General features: G+C 40.3%; 1 pseudogene; it reads left to right on the top strand.

The window, feature by feature from the left end:
- Positions 1 to 14,309: 14,309 nt before the first annotated feature.
- On the top strand, positions 14,310 to 15,417 carry LOC121475080 (annotated as a pseudogene).
- The last annotated feature ends 211 nt before the right edge of the window (positions 15,418 to 15,628 follow it).

Genomic DNA, 15,628 nt, shown 5'->3' with positions numbered 1-15,628 from the left:
AGTCTCCCAGTCGGTACTGGCCTGGATGCTCGGAGGGGAGTGGGTCCAGACCTGCACAGCTGGGGGCACCTGGGGGCAGGAGCGTCCTCGCTGTCCTGGGCCCTCCCCACCTCCGCCTGTCCGGGAGGAGTGCAGGAGCCCGGCTGTGTCCCCTGGAGCCCTGGGACCCAGGGCCTGCGCTGCTGGAATCACGATCCCAGGGCCCTGGCTCCAAAGGCAACAGGTGCAGCCCTCTGTACCCAGAGCCGCTGCCTGAGCTGCTCCACGAGGCCCCGCTGGGCGGCTCCATCCCTTTACCGAGATGGGCCGCAGTCTGTGGGGCGCTCTCCCCCGGTGCACTCCTCGCTCAGTGACCCCGGGAACCTGGAGGCCCCTGTTCCTCCTGTGGTTCTGCCTGGTTTCCCTGCTGAGCACCTTTCTGTCTGGCAAGAATCCGCTGTGGATTTTCATTTTTCAAGGCATACTTCTCCTTTGTATTTTCATCCCTCTCAAAGTTTATAAATATCACTAACAAAAGATTCATCAGAACAAAAATAATCTTAAAAGATAGCTTAGTAAATTGCAATAAGACCTTATCAAATCATTATAAGAAATAATCCCAGTGATGTGTAGAATGAAAGATCCAAGCATCTGAAATATTACATAATCAGAAAAAATCCAAGAGTACAATGGTTGCCCCATTTATATAATTGCACTAAGTAAGACAATGATAAAATATTCATGCACATCTGTTCTCAAGAATAGCTATAATTGCCATACAACTGTTTTGTCATAAAGTCGATCTATAAACCTAATTTTTAGAACTGATGATTAACATATTTCACCACACTGTCTTCATAATTTCATGTCCTTTGAAATTATTTAAAAGAATTATTGAGGAGCTAAAGCATTTAAATCTTTCATATGAAGTACTAGCCTAGGACATTCAAGAAAAAACTAAAATGTTATACATCTTCTGTAATCTCTTTTAAGAAAATCGTGAAACAGATGGATAAAAGACATAACATATATTGACATGAAGAAATTTGTTTTATATTTTATTATAGAATACACTTCTAAAAACATTTTAATAGTTTATTCTTTGATGTGCCAGACACTGTGCAGAGGAGGACAGAACCATGGGTACGACAAATCTAGTCTATACTAGCCCTCACTTTCTTTTAGAATCTATACAGTGGTATTAAGAGATCTGGAGGTAATGGCCCTTGCTTTTACTTCAATAAAACATGCCCCAGATGATCAGTTTGCTGTGCTAAGTCCGTCATAGCCCAGCCATCCTTTCATTGTTTATCTCTGAATCTAATCTTGTTTTCTATCCCAGCTTCAATCTTGGATTTTGTGTAGGCTTTTAAATTTAACAGTATACATTGTGTATAATATGATACTTATAAACATGGGGATAATTTTACATTCTTCTATAAGTTTCCTACTTAAAAAAAATGAAAACCATTCTACTTGAACCAAAGGTTACTTCACTAGGGCCTGGCCAATGCAGTTTCATGATATAGCTTATCTACTCTCTCCCAAGCATCATAGCATTAAAAGGGACTCCTTTCTTAAAAGAGAAGGAGGCAGCTCTTGTCTAAATACTCTGTTTACTACCTTCACTTCAAAGTGTCATTATCACCAAGTACCCAACAGAGTCCTGCAAAATTACATGCTGAGTAGGTAGGAAAACACCACAGCAAAGTATTCAGTGGAAGCCACAATACATTTGTGAACCTTCCTAGATAAATACCTTATTTCTTTGAAACATAGCAGTTATATTACTGTTACAAATTTCTTTTTTTACCTGTCTTCTGGTCAGCAGTTAATTTGGTGACTGTTTACTGTTTTGTTCTCCACTGACATATCTGCTTCTCCTTCTCTCCATTTTAATGTTCATGACTATAACAGAGTAGAATGTAAGTTTGGTGTACTAGGAAGTACAATCAGCCCCCCAGAAGGAAGTTGATGTATGATTTGACAAGCAAATAAATCTTGTAATCATTTTTCATAAGCTGCTGAACTTAGCAATTGAATATTAGAAGGAACTTTAATAGCATAAAAATTTTGAATATAGTTCTTGTATTTATCATTGCGATTAAATAAATGAATGGATTTTTTAAGTTTGGCATTTTGCCAGAAACTTAAATTGGGATAGAATTATGCAATCAAATGTAATCATCAGACCAGTATTTTTATGATTAACAACAATGGAAATCCTAAGACTTAACATACTTTTGGGGAAGTTGTGGTGGCTCATCAATCTATGTTGTAAAAGTATTAATTAGTAGCTTGTAGTCATGATGTATTGCTCTCTTGTGAAGAAGTGAGGAATTGGGGGAGAGTGTGTGAAATAACTTGTTCTCTTAAAAAATCAAATAAGGGAAAAACCAATATGGATACAATCTAAAATCAGTACAAGAAGAATAAGGTTTTCTTTTTTTTTCTTTTTCTTTTTTTTTACATTTTATGAAGTATTATAAGGCTAACAGTGTTAAAATGAAGCATCTATTGACAAAAATAAATACCTAAAGTTATAACAGATTAACTGAAAACTGAAAAATATCAGGAGAAGAACAACTTTTTTTCTTTTTTAAAAGAATATGGGGAGGAGGGAGGGGCAAGATGGCGGCAGAGCAGGGTCCCCAAGTCACCTGTCCTCAACAAATTACCTAGATAACCTTCAAATCATCCTGAAAATCTACAAATTCGGCCTGAGATTTAAAGAGAGACCAGCTGGAACGCTACAGTGAGAAGAGTTCGCGCTTCTATCAAGGTAGGAAGACGGGGAAAAAGAAATAAAGACACAAAAGGCCTCCAAGGGGGAGGGGCCCCGCGAGGAGCCGGGCTGAGGCCGGGGGAGTGTCCCCAGGACAGGAGAGCCCCGTCCCGGAGGGGCAGGAGCTGCACCGACCTTCCCGGGGGAAAGGCCTCCCGGGGACTTGGAGCAGGACCCAGAAAGGCGGGGATGCCCTCGGGCTCCCTGGGACACTACCAGGCACCTGCGCCCCGGGAGAGTGCGCCGAGCTCCCTCAGGGCTGCAGCGCTCGGCGGGACCCGGAGCAGCTCGGAGGGGCTCGGGCGGCGGCTCCGCGGAGGGGGCTGCGGGGCGGGAGCGCGGTTCCAACAGCACAGGCCCCGGAGCACAGGGACCGGGACACAGCCCAGGATCCGGCCTCCCCCCGGGACAGGCAGAGGCCGGGAGGGCCCAGGACAGCGAGGACGCTCCTGCCTGGAACTGAGCAGATCACCGGCCGGCCCAGGAGCCCCCGGGCCCTGCAGACGGAGAGCCCCGGAGCTACTGCGGGAGCTGACTCCAGGGTCCCAGAGCTGCCCCCGCCACTGGGGCTTCCTCCCGGGGCCTCACGGGGTGAACAACCCCCACTGAGCCCTGCACCAGGCAGGGGCAGAGCAGCTCCCCCAAGTGCTAACACCTGAGAATCAGCACAGCAGGCCCCTCCCCCAGAAGACCAGCGACACGGACCAGTTCCAGGGGAAGTCAAGGGACTTAAAGTATACAGAATCGGAAGATACTCCCCCGTGTTTTTTTTTTGTTTTGTTTTTGTTTTTGTTTTTGTTTTGTTTTCTGCTTTTTTTTCTTTCTTCTTGATTTCTGATTGCTTCCCCCACCCCACCCCACCCTTTTCTTTCTTTTTTTCTCCTTTCTTTTTCTTTCTCTTTTTCTTCTCTTTTTCCCCCTTTTTTTTCTTCTTTCTCTTTTTTCTTTTTCTCTTTTCTTTCTTCTCTTTATTTTTCTCCTTTTCCCAATACAACTTGTTTTTGGCCACTCTGCACTGAGCAAAATGACTAGAAGGAAAACCTCACCTAAAAAAAAAAAAAAAGAATCCGAAACAGCCCTCTCTCCCACAGAGTTACAAAATCTGGATTACAATTCAATGTCAGAAAGCCAATTTAGAAGCACTATTACACAGCTACTGGTGGCTCTAGAAAAAACCATAAAGGACTCAAAAGACTTCATGACTGCAGAATTTAGATCCAATCAGGCAGAAATTAAAAATCAATTAAATGAGATGCAATCCAAGCTAGAAGTCCTAACGACGAGGCTTAACGAGGTGGAAGAACGAGTGAGTGACACAGAAGACAAGTTGATGGCAAAGAGGGAAACTGAGGAAAAAAGAGACAGGCAATTAAAAGACCATGAGGATAGACTAAGGGAAATAAATGACAGCCTGAGGAAGAAAAACCTACGTTTAATTGGGGTTCCCGAGGGCGCCAAAAGGGACAGAGGGCCAGAATATGTATTTGAACAAATCCTAGCTGAAAACTTTCCGAATCTGGGAAGGGAAACAGGCATTCAGATCCAGGAAATAGAGAGATCCCCCCCTAAAATCAACAAAACCCAATCAACACCTCGACATTTAATAGTGAAGCTTGCAAATTCCAAAGATAAGGAGAAGATCCTTAATGCTTTAAGGATTGCTTTAAGCAAGAGAAAAAAAGTCCCTGACTTTTATGGGGAGGAATATTAGGGTAAGAGCAGACCTCTCCACAGAGACCTGGCAGGCCAGAAAGGGCTGGCAGGATATATTCAGGGTCCTAAATGAGAAGAACATGCAACCAAGAATACTTTATCCAGCAAGGCTCTCATTCAGAATGGAAGGAGAGATAAAGAGCTTCCAAGACAGGCAGGAACTGAAAGAATATGTGACCTCCAAACCAGCTCTGCAAGAAATTTTAAGGGGGACTCTTAAAATTCCCCTTTAAGAAGAAGTTCAGTGGAACAATCCACAAAAACAAGGACTGAATAGATATGATGACACTAAACTCATATCTATCAATAGTAACTCTGAACGTGAACGGGCTTAATGACCCCATCAAAAGGCGCAGGGTGTCAGACTGGATAAAAAAGCAGGACCCATCAATTTGCTGTCTACAAGAGACTCATTTTAGACAGAAGGACACCTACAACCTGAAAATAAAAGGTTGGAGAACCATTTACCATTCAAATGGTCCTCAAAAAAAAGCAGGGGTTGCCATCCTTATATCAGATAAATTAAAATTTACCCAAAGACTATAGTGAGAGATGAAGAGGGACACTATCTCATACTCAAAGGATCTATCCAACAAGAGGACTTAACAATCCTCAATATATATGCCCCGAATGTGGGAGCTGCCAAATATTTAAACCAATTAATAACCAAACTGAAGAAATATTTTGATAATAATACACTTATACTTGGTGACTTCAATCTAGCTCTCTCTATACTAGATAGGTCTTCTAAGCACAACATCTCCAAAGACACGAGAGCTTTAAATGATACACTGGACCAGATGGATTTCACAGATATCTACAGAACTTTACATCCAAACTCAAATGAATACACATTCTTCTCAAGTGCACATGGAACTTTCTCCAGAATAGACCACATACTGGGTCACAAATCGGGTCTGAACCGATACCAAAAGATCGGGATAGTCCCCTGTATATTCTCAGACCATAATGCCTTGAAATTAGAACTTAATCACAACAAGAAGTTTGGAAGGACCTCAAACACGTGGAGGTTACGGACCATCCTGCTAAAAGATGAAAAGGTCAACCAGGAAATTAAGGAAGAATTAAAAAGATTCATGGAAACTAATGAGAATGAAGATACAACCGTTCAAAATCTTTGGGATGCAGCAAAAGCAGTCCTGAGGGGGAAATACATCGCAATACAAGCATCCATTCAAAAACTGGAAAGAACTCAAATTCAAAAGCTCACCTTACACATAAAGGAACTAGAGAAAAAGCAACAAATAGACCCCACCCCCAGCAGAAGAAGACAGTTAATTAAATTTCGAGCAGAACTAAATGATATCGAGACCAAAAGAACTGTGGAACAGATCAACAGAACCAGGAGTTGGTTCGTTGAAAGAATTAATAAGATAGATAAACCATTAGCCAACCTTATTAAAAAGAAGAGAGAGAAGACTCAAATTAATAAAATCATGAATGACAAAGGAGAGATCACTACCAACACCAAGGAAATACAAATGATTTTAAAAACATATTATGAACAGCTCTACGCCAATAAATTAGGAAATCTAGAAGAAATGGACGCATTCCTGGAAAGCCACAAACTACCAAAACTGGAGCAGGAAGAAATAGAAAACCTGAACAGGCCAACAGCCAGGGAGGAAATTGAAGCAGTCATCAAAAACCTCCCAAGCAAGACACAAGTGTCCAGGGCCAAATGGCTTCCCAGGGGAATTCTATCAAACGTTTAAAGAAGAAATCATACCTATTCTACTAAAGCTGTTTGGAAAGATAGAAAGAGATGGAGTACTTCCAAATTCGTTCTATGAGGCCAGCATCACCTTAATTCCGAAACCAGACAAAGACCCCACCAAAAAGGAGAATTACAGACCAATATCCTTGATGAACATGGATGCAAAAATTCTCAACAAGATACTAGCCAATAGGATCCAACAACACATTAAGAAAATTATTCACCATGACCAAGTAGGATTTATCCCTGGGACACAAGGCTTGTTCAACACTCGTAAAACCATCAGTGTGATTCATCATATCAGCAAGAGAAAAACCAAGAACCATATGATCCTCTCATTAGATGCAGAGAAAGCATTTGACAAAATACAGCATCCATTCCTGATCAAAACCCTTCAGAGTGTTGGGATAGAGGGAACTTTCCTCGACATCTTAAAAGCCATTTACGAAAAGCCTACAGCAAATATCATTCTCAAGGGGGAAGCACTGGGAGCCTTTCCCCTAAGATCAGGAACAAGACAGGGATGTCCACTCTCACCACTGCTGTTCAACATAGTTCTGGAAGTCCTCGCCTCAGCAATCAGACAACAAAAAGACATTAAAGGCATTCAAATTGGCAAAGAAGAAGTCAAACTCTCCCTCTTCGTCGATGACATGATACTCTACATAGAAAACCCAAAAGCCTCCACCCCAAGATTGCTAGAACTCATACAGCAATTTGGCAGCGTAGCAGGATACAAAATCAATTCCCAGAAATCAATGGCATTTCTATACACTAACAATGAGACTGAAGAAAGAGAAATTAAGGAGTCAATCCCATTTACAATTGCACCCAAAAGCATAAGATACCTAGGAATAAACCTAACCACAGAGGTAAAAGATCTATACCCTAAAAACTATAGAACACTTCTGAAAGAAATTGAGGAAGACACAAAGAGATGGAAAAATATTCCATGCTCATGGATTGGCAGAATTAATATTGTAAAAATGTCGATGTTACCCAGGGCAATTTACACATTTAATGCAATCCCTATAAAAATACCATGGACTTTCTTCAGAGAGTTAGAACAAATTATTTTAAGATTTGTGGAATCAGAAAAGACCCCGAATAGCCAGGGGAATTTTAAAAAAGAAAACCATAGCTGGGGGCATCACAATGCCAGATTTCAGGTTGTACTACAAAGCTGTGGTCATCAAGACAGAGTGGTACTGGCACAAAAACAGACACATAGATCAATGGAACAGAATAGAGAACCCAGAAGTGGACCCTGAAATGTATGGTCATCTAATATTCGATAAGGAGGAAAGACTATCCATTGGAAGAAAGACAGTCTCTTCAATAAATGGTGCTGGGAAAATTGGACATCCACATGCAGAAGAATGAAACTGGACCACTCTCTTTCACCATACACAAAGATAAACTCAAAATGGATGAGAGATCTAAATGTGAGACAAGAGTCCATCAAAATCATGGAAGAGAACACAGGCAACACCCTTTTTGAACTCGGCCACAGTAACTTCCTGCAAGATACATCCACAAAGGCAAAAGAAACAAAAGCAAAAATGAACTATTGGGACTTCATCAAGATAAGAAGCTTTTGCACAGCAAAGGATACAGTCAACAAAACTCAAAGACAACCTACAGAATGGGAGAAGATATTTGCAAATGACATATCAGATAAAGGGCTAGTTTCCAAAATCTATAAAGAACTTATTCAACTCAACACCAAAGAAACAAACAATCCAATCATGAAATGGGCAAAAGACATGAAGAGAAATCTCACAGAGGAAGACATGGACATGGCCAACATGCACATGAGAAAATGCTCTGCATCACTTGCCATCAGGGAAATACAAATCAAAACCACAATGAGATACCACCTCACACCAGTGAGAATGGAGAAAATTTACAAGGCAGGAAACAACAAATGTTGGAGAGGATGCGGAGGAAAGGGAACCCTCTTACACTGTTGGTGGGAATGTGAACTGGTGCCACTCTGGAAAACTGTGTGGAGGTTCCTCAAAGAGTTAAAAATAGACCTGCCCTACGACTCAGCAATTGCACTGTTGGGGATTTACCCCAAAGACTCAGATGCAATGAAACGTCGGGACACCTGCACCCCGATGTTTCTAGTAGCAATGTCCACAATAGCCAAACTGTGGAAGGAGCCTCGGTGTCCATCGAAAGATGAATGGATAAAGAAGATGTGGTTCATGTATACAATGGAATATTCCTCAGCCATTAGAAATGACAAATACTCGTTTACCATTTGCTTCAACGTGGATGGACCTGGAGGGTATTATGCTGAGGGAAATAAGTCAATCGGAGAAGGACAAACAGTGTATGTTCTCATTCATTTGGGGAATATAAATAATAGTGAAAGGGAATATATAGGAAGGGAAAAGAAATGTTGGGAAATATCAGGAAGGGAGACAGAACATAAAGACTCCTAACTCGGGGAAACGAACTAGGGGTGGTGGAAGGGGAGGAGGGCGGGTGTTGGAGGGGAATGGGTGACGGGCACTGAGGTGGAAACTTGACGGGATGAGCACTGGGTGTTTTTCTGTATGTTGGTAAATTGAACACCAATAAAAATTAATTAAAAAAAAAAGAATATGGGTTCAAGCACTTCAGGCCATAGACACCATTCAGACATAACACAGTTAATAAAATAATGTTTCTTTTCAGAGACATTCTGTTTAAAGGTAGCATTTTCTATGAACTTGATTTATTCACTTCAGATTTTTTAAAATTTAGTATTAATTGAGACCTTGTCCTTGGTGATGAAGAGAGAATGATTAGATTTCAGCTCGTGTCATCTGGAGAAAGTGGTTTTTGATGTCTGTCATGATTTTATAAACCTTTATGTATTTCCCCATTAGATAATTATCATGAAGTATTAATTTGTATTTCTTTGTTACCCTTTTCTTTGAGACAAGGTGGTATTGGTTGAATGAATGAAGCTTAATGTGAGAAAATCACAATGAGAGTACCCGGGTTTAGGCAGAGACTTGCAGAAGGTGCAATTGGACAGAGGGAAGAAGGACTCTGGTGAGGTCGTTGGAAAAGCATCATGATAAAGGTCAAAAGATCTTGTTTAATATCAGATTTTTCTGATAGATACTAGATTTTTCTAGTAGAGGAGGGAAGGGCAAAAGTAGAAAAGGTTTTGATGAATACCAATTAGTTGTGTGTGTGTGAGGATTGAATGTAAGGCAATGAAAGAAGGGGAGGATAATTCTGGATAAATTGTCTAGGAACAAATTATGCAGGGATTTTTGTATACCTTGATTGAAGGTTTGGACTTTATTTAAAAAAACAGTAAAGAATTATAGATTTTTAAAGGATATATTAGAAAATTATTGTAGCATTTAAGGAATGCTCACTTTGCTGGAGTTCTGAATTTGAACAGAAAATATTAATTCCTTAGAAGGCTATTTCAATTTTCAGGCCAGAGATTTTAAGGTATGCATTTAAGACCACATAAATGATCAGAGATAGCATATTTGGGAATTCATCTGAGTTTAGAGATTAGGTGGGGAGGTATGACAAACAAATATTGGAACTAATTTCAAGTAACAAAGTTTTTAAATTTATGACCATAGGATAATATATAGAGGACATGAGTTGAAGAGGAAACGTAGAGGAAGAGTTTGTAAGATAATTGATAATGGCAATGAGATAAAGTGATATTTGATCTTGATATTCTGAGATAGAAGGTTGCAAAAAGTTATTTTTGGATCTTAACTGTAGTTGGTCCCGTGCAACAGAATATCATAGAAGGCCACATATCCCAAAGTTAATGTGTAATCAGTTTGCATTGTAGCAGCTTTATAACATTTTAAATCAACAAGATCTCTTTTTACATAAGAAATTGTTTCGATCTCCTGGTCATTATATATTTTGAGGCCATTATGTGCTACTTGGATATTTGCAAAACTGCTGTAAAAACCACTGAGCTCCCAGGGGGGCAGTTTCCTCAACATCTGAAGAATATATTTTATTTAAATGAACTTGGCTATTGGTTTAGTTCTCTTAAAACAATTGCCTTGAAATGTAATTAAGTAGAAATGAGCCTGGCTATAGTAGCCTGTGCAGAGATAGAACAATAAGAAGGAAAGTTACACATAAGAAGCGATGCATAATAAAAACTTAATTTTGAAAACTAAACAGGACAAGGAGACTGACTCAATCTACTGAACTCATATTCTACAAATAAAAACATTTACCAAACATTAAACAATTGTGAGAATTAGAAACTCCGTTTATTTCTGTCTCTCCTTTCATCCCCCTCACACCTCTGTCTGTCTGTCTCTCACACACACACTCTTAACACTCTTATAGAAAACACTCTTACAGGAGTTAGCCAGGTCCCAGGAAGTGGATTGATTGAAGGGCATTGTGGGCCAAAATTAGTAATCTCTGAGATTAGATGCAGTATTACACATTTAGGTAACTGCAAGTAAATTTTAAATTGTGAAAGTGTGGGACAAAGCCACGAGGGGACTCATTAGCAGTAAGGAATGTGGCCAAAGAGAACAGGCATAGAGAAAATAAATAATCATTACAGGATTTTAATCAGAGGACGGTATAATCATATTCATGTTTTCAAGGGATAAGTGGGACTGTATTCTGCAGTGGGTAAGAAGATCTGGTGGGAATCTAAATCCAGAAAGAAATTATACTGAGTCTGAACTGAATCATAAAATTGGATTATTTACCAGATCAATTGGATGTTGTAAATGAGGGAAATGATATGTGCCCAACAGAGGTAATTCTGGGATTCTTTGCTCTCATTATTCAATGTAAGATAATGCAAAAGATAAAGGAGTTTAGAGATAGCATTAGGGTAGCAAATTATGGTTTAGGAAATATTAATTGTTCAGATCTCTGTTATACTTCCAGGTGGAAATGTTTAGAGTTAGCATTGTATAAATTCAAGTTCCATATTTTGTCTCAATAATAAATACTTTCATAGACTCCATATTTCCTAGGTTTAATTTTTGTATAAATAGTTTTTTAACAGTATTTTTTCCTAAATTATCTTCAAATTAATATTGAGTCATTTATAACATTGGAAATTTCTTAGAATTATTATTTAAAATAGTTAAATATGATTAGGAAGAAGAAAGTGGAAGAAGAAAGTGAAATAACAGTTCTAGAATCTTTTGCCTACTTCTTATTTTTTTTTAAATTAACTTTTATTGGTGTTCAATTTACCAACATACAGAAAAACACCCAGTGCTCATCCCGTCAAGTGTCCACCTCAGTGCCCGTCACCCATTCCCCTCCAACACCCACCCTCCTCCCCTTCCACCACCCCTAGTTCATTTCCCCGAGTTAGGAGTCTTTATGTTCTGTCTCCCTTCCTGATATTTCCCAACATTTCTTTTCCCTTCCTTTATATTCCCTTTCACTATTATTCATATTCCCCAAATGAATGAGAACATACACTGTTTGTCCTTCTCCGATTGACTTACTTCACTCAGCATAATACCCTCCAGTTCCATCCACGTTGAAGCAAATGGTAACGAGTATTTGTCATTTCTAATTGCTGAGTAATATTCCATTGTATACATAGACCACATCTTCTTGATCCATTCATCTTTCGATGGACACCGAGGCTCCTTCCACAGTTTGGCTATTGTGGCCATTGCTGATAGAAACATCGGGGTGCAGGTGTCCCGACGTTTCATTGCATCTGAATCTTTGGGGTAAATCCCCAACAGTGCAATTGCTGGGTCGTAGGGCAGGTCTATTTTTAACTCTTTGAGGAACCTCCACACAGTTTTCCAGAGTGGCTGCACCAGTTCACAGTCCCACCAACAGTGTAAGAGGGTTCCCTTTTCTCCGCATCCTCTCCAACATTTGTGGTTTCCTGCCTTGTTAATTTTCCCCATTCTCACTGGTGTGAGGTGGTATCTCATTGTGGTTTTGATTTGTATTTCCCTGATGTTTTGCCTACTTCTTAATTTAAACTGCAATCTTTATTTCATTCAGCTTTTTTGTTGGTGATACTGTTTAGTTTCTTGTGTACCTTTCAGTTTTCAGCATAAGGACCCTCGATGATATTTCTGGAAGAGAAATAGGTTTTTCTCTATACATCAAAATGTATGATTTGAACAACCATTTATCTACCATAGATGACAATGTAGATATTTTATGTATCTTTGTTTAGTGCTGCAAAGTGAGGAGTTCTGTTCTCATTATTTAGTGACCCTGAAGGAATTCACCGGAATTTATTTCATTTCCATTTATATAACAGTTCTAACAACTTTTACATCCTTTAATAATATTGATGTATATGTGTAAAATAGGATAAATAAAAACTATTTCAGAATTTATAAGTGCTCATTTTCATATGTAATAAAAGCCAAGATCTTATTCTCAAGATGTTTGAAAATTATTTTGGAGTTTTCATAATGAAAAGAATTGTTTATACTCATTTCATATGTAAATATATTTTAAAATATCACATAAAATAGTATTAAATTATGCATAATTATTTGGGGCTATTAACAGATGTTTAATTTTATTGCATTTATAGATAACTAAGAAATCCAAATTCTGTTTTAATACTTAAACATATGGAAAATAAAAGAGTGAGCAGGATAATTTTTAGGGATTCATGTATACCTAGATCCTTATTTGTCTCACTCATCCTTACTCTTTTCCAGGGACAAAGAGAGGATGTAAAGTGGATGTGGATCAAAGGGCAGCAAAATAACATTTAATTTTTTAGCTGGGTCTATAACTAAGTAGTTTGGGCCATTGGTAATTACTGTTATCCTAACTAATGACATAAGGGCAAGTTAGTGATGGCTGTTAGCAAGAAGCCTCAGATCCTCACCTCAGGAATATTTCCACAGGGCTTTTTCGGACTCTTCATGACAAGGCAGCTGGCTACACCAGGGTGAGTGACCCAGGAGAGCAAGATATAGGCTGCAATGTCTTTTATGATGTAGATTTGAACATCCTAATTTGTTATTTGCACAATATTTGATTAAATATGTGAACCCTATTCAGTGTCGAGGAAACCACACAAGATGAATTTAGGGGGCCATCTTGAAGAGTGGCTACCAAAAGGGCCCTACTTAGATTCTAAATTAGGTATTTCAGAATGAATATTTTTAGTTTCTTTTTTTTTAAGCAGATCTCTAATTTTTACTTGTATCTTTATACAATACCTGTTCATTCTCTAAAATAAAAGATGAAGACTTCTATAATTCTTTTGAATATTTTCTACTTCACTTTAAATTCCTAGCAATGAATAACACTTAATAGTTTAGTAGGATTCTTAATTCCTGTTATGTCTAAACTGTTAGAAAATGTACTAATACTCCTTTGTTATCCTTCATTGTTCTCTTGATTACCATCTATAATAAGAGTAACAGTTCTACATTATACTCCACCTTTAATCCTGTATCTTCTATAACCTATACATTTTAAAGATTGGTTTCATTTACATTCTAATCTGAAAATCACACACCAAGATATATATTCCCTGTCCTTAAGCTAATTCAATTTTTTAAAACAACACATAGCATTTACAACATTGTGGTCATGGAAAAATTAAGCCAGCAGTACACACTTTTGTGTGGCAAATGCCTCTAACCAAAGACTGCTCTAAGTGAATTAGTGTAGAATTAATTTTAAATAGATTCACTTTTCTTGGCATTCTATCAGTGGTTAAGGCAGGGCACATTTGAATTTTCTTTTTCTTTGCCCTGTAATTCTTTAGTAAATTCCCCTTGTTCCCTGAGTTTCCATTTGTCTTTATTAAGTAATAAGCCTTTATATCCTGAAGTTATGGTATTTATGTATGAAACTCTACCTTTTTATCCCAATTACCTATACTACCCTACACCCTACTGACATCCTCCATTTCTAACTATTACCTGGACTGACACCTCTCTAACATTCTCCAAAATGGCCAGTCTGGGATATCCGGTCACTGCTTTCCTAAGTTGGATCCACCATTTCTGCCCTTCTTCTTTTGTTTACTGATGAATTTTTAGAAAATTATTCCTCAAATAATTCCTAGAAAGAGTATATGGAGAGAAGAACCGGTAGGGAAGGGAGGAAGGTGGCAAGATGGTGCTGGGAAGCACTATGGTTTGTGTGGACAACAGCGAGTATATGCGGAATGGGGACTTCTTACCCACCTGGCTACAGGCCCAACAAGATGCTGTCAACATCGTTTGTCACTCCTAAGGCCCACAGCAACCCTGAAAACAATGTGGGCCTCATCACACTGGCCAATGACTGTGAAATGTTGACCACCACACTCACCTGTGACCCCGGCCACACTCTTTCCAAGCTCCACACTGTCCAACCCAAGGGCAAGATCACCTTCTGCACTGGTATCCCCGTGGCTCATCTGGCTCTTGAAGCACCGGCAGGGCAAGAATCACAAGATGCGCATTATTGCCTTGGTGGGAAGCCCCGTGGAGGACAACGAGAAGGATCTGGTGAAACTGGCTAAACGTTTCAAGAAGGAAAAGGTAAATGTTGACATTATCAATCTTGGGAAAGAGGAGGTGAACACAGAAAAGCTGGCAGCCTTTGTAAACACATTGAAGGGCAAAGATGGAACCGGCTGGCACCTGGTGGCAGTGCCCCTGGGCCCAGCTTGGCTGATGCGCTCATCAGTTCTCCGGTTCTGGGCTGGCAAGGTGGTGCCATGCTGGGTCTTGGAGCTAGTGGCTTTGAATTCGGAGTGGATCCCGGCGCTGATCCCCAGCTGGCCTGGCCCTCCGTGTTCTAGGAAGAGCAGCGGCAGCGGCAGGCCGAGGAGGCCCGGGGGGCGGCTGCGGCCCCTGCTGCTGCGGCGGGGATGGCTACGGCTGGGGCCCAAGGCTGGATGACGCCCTGCTCTAGGTGACCATCAGCCCTCAGGAGCTGGGCCGCAGCGGGCTCCCCGACCTAAGCAGTATTGCCTGTGCCATGCAGATGTCCCCGCAGGGTGCAGAGTTCGGCCAGGCGGAATGAGCTGACACTGATGCCAGTTCAGCCATGGACACATCTGAGCCCGCCAGGGAGCAGGATGCTTAAGATGTGCTGCAGGGACCCCGAGTTCCTTCAGAGTGTCCTGGAGAACCTTCCAGGCGTGGACCTCGAAGCTATTTGAAATGTCATGGGCTCTCTGGCCTCACAGGCCAACAAGGATGACAAGAAGGACAAAAAGGAGGATAACAAATGAGACTGGGGGCAAGGGTGGCTGAGCCTGCTCAGGGGGCTGTATTGTGTGGGGCGGCAACTAGAGTTAGATATGTTATCTGCAACCAGCACAACTGATGTAGAGCTTGGCAACTTTTGTTTAAAAAAAAAAAAAAAAAAGGGAACCCTGGCTCAGTGGTTTAGTGCCGCCTTCAGCCCAGGGTGTGATCCTGGACCCGGGATCGAGTCCCACG

This window comes from Vulpes lagopus, chromosome 13 (genome assembly GCF_018345385.1).
Source record: "Vulpes lagopus strain Blue_001 chromosome 13, ASM1834538v1, whole genome shotgun sequence".
NCBI lineage: Eukaryota > Metazoa > Chordata > Mammalia > Carnivora > Canidae > Vulpes > Vulpes lagopus.
Note: the sequence above shows the minus strand (reverse complement) of the source record. Positions and strands in the feature narration are given on the sequence as shown.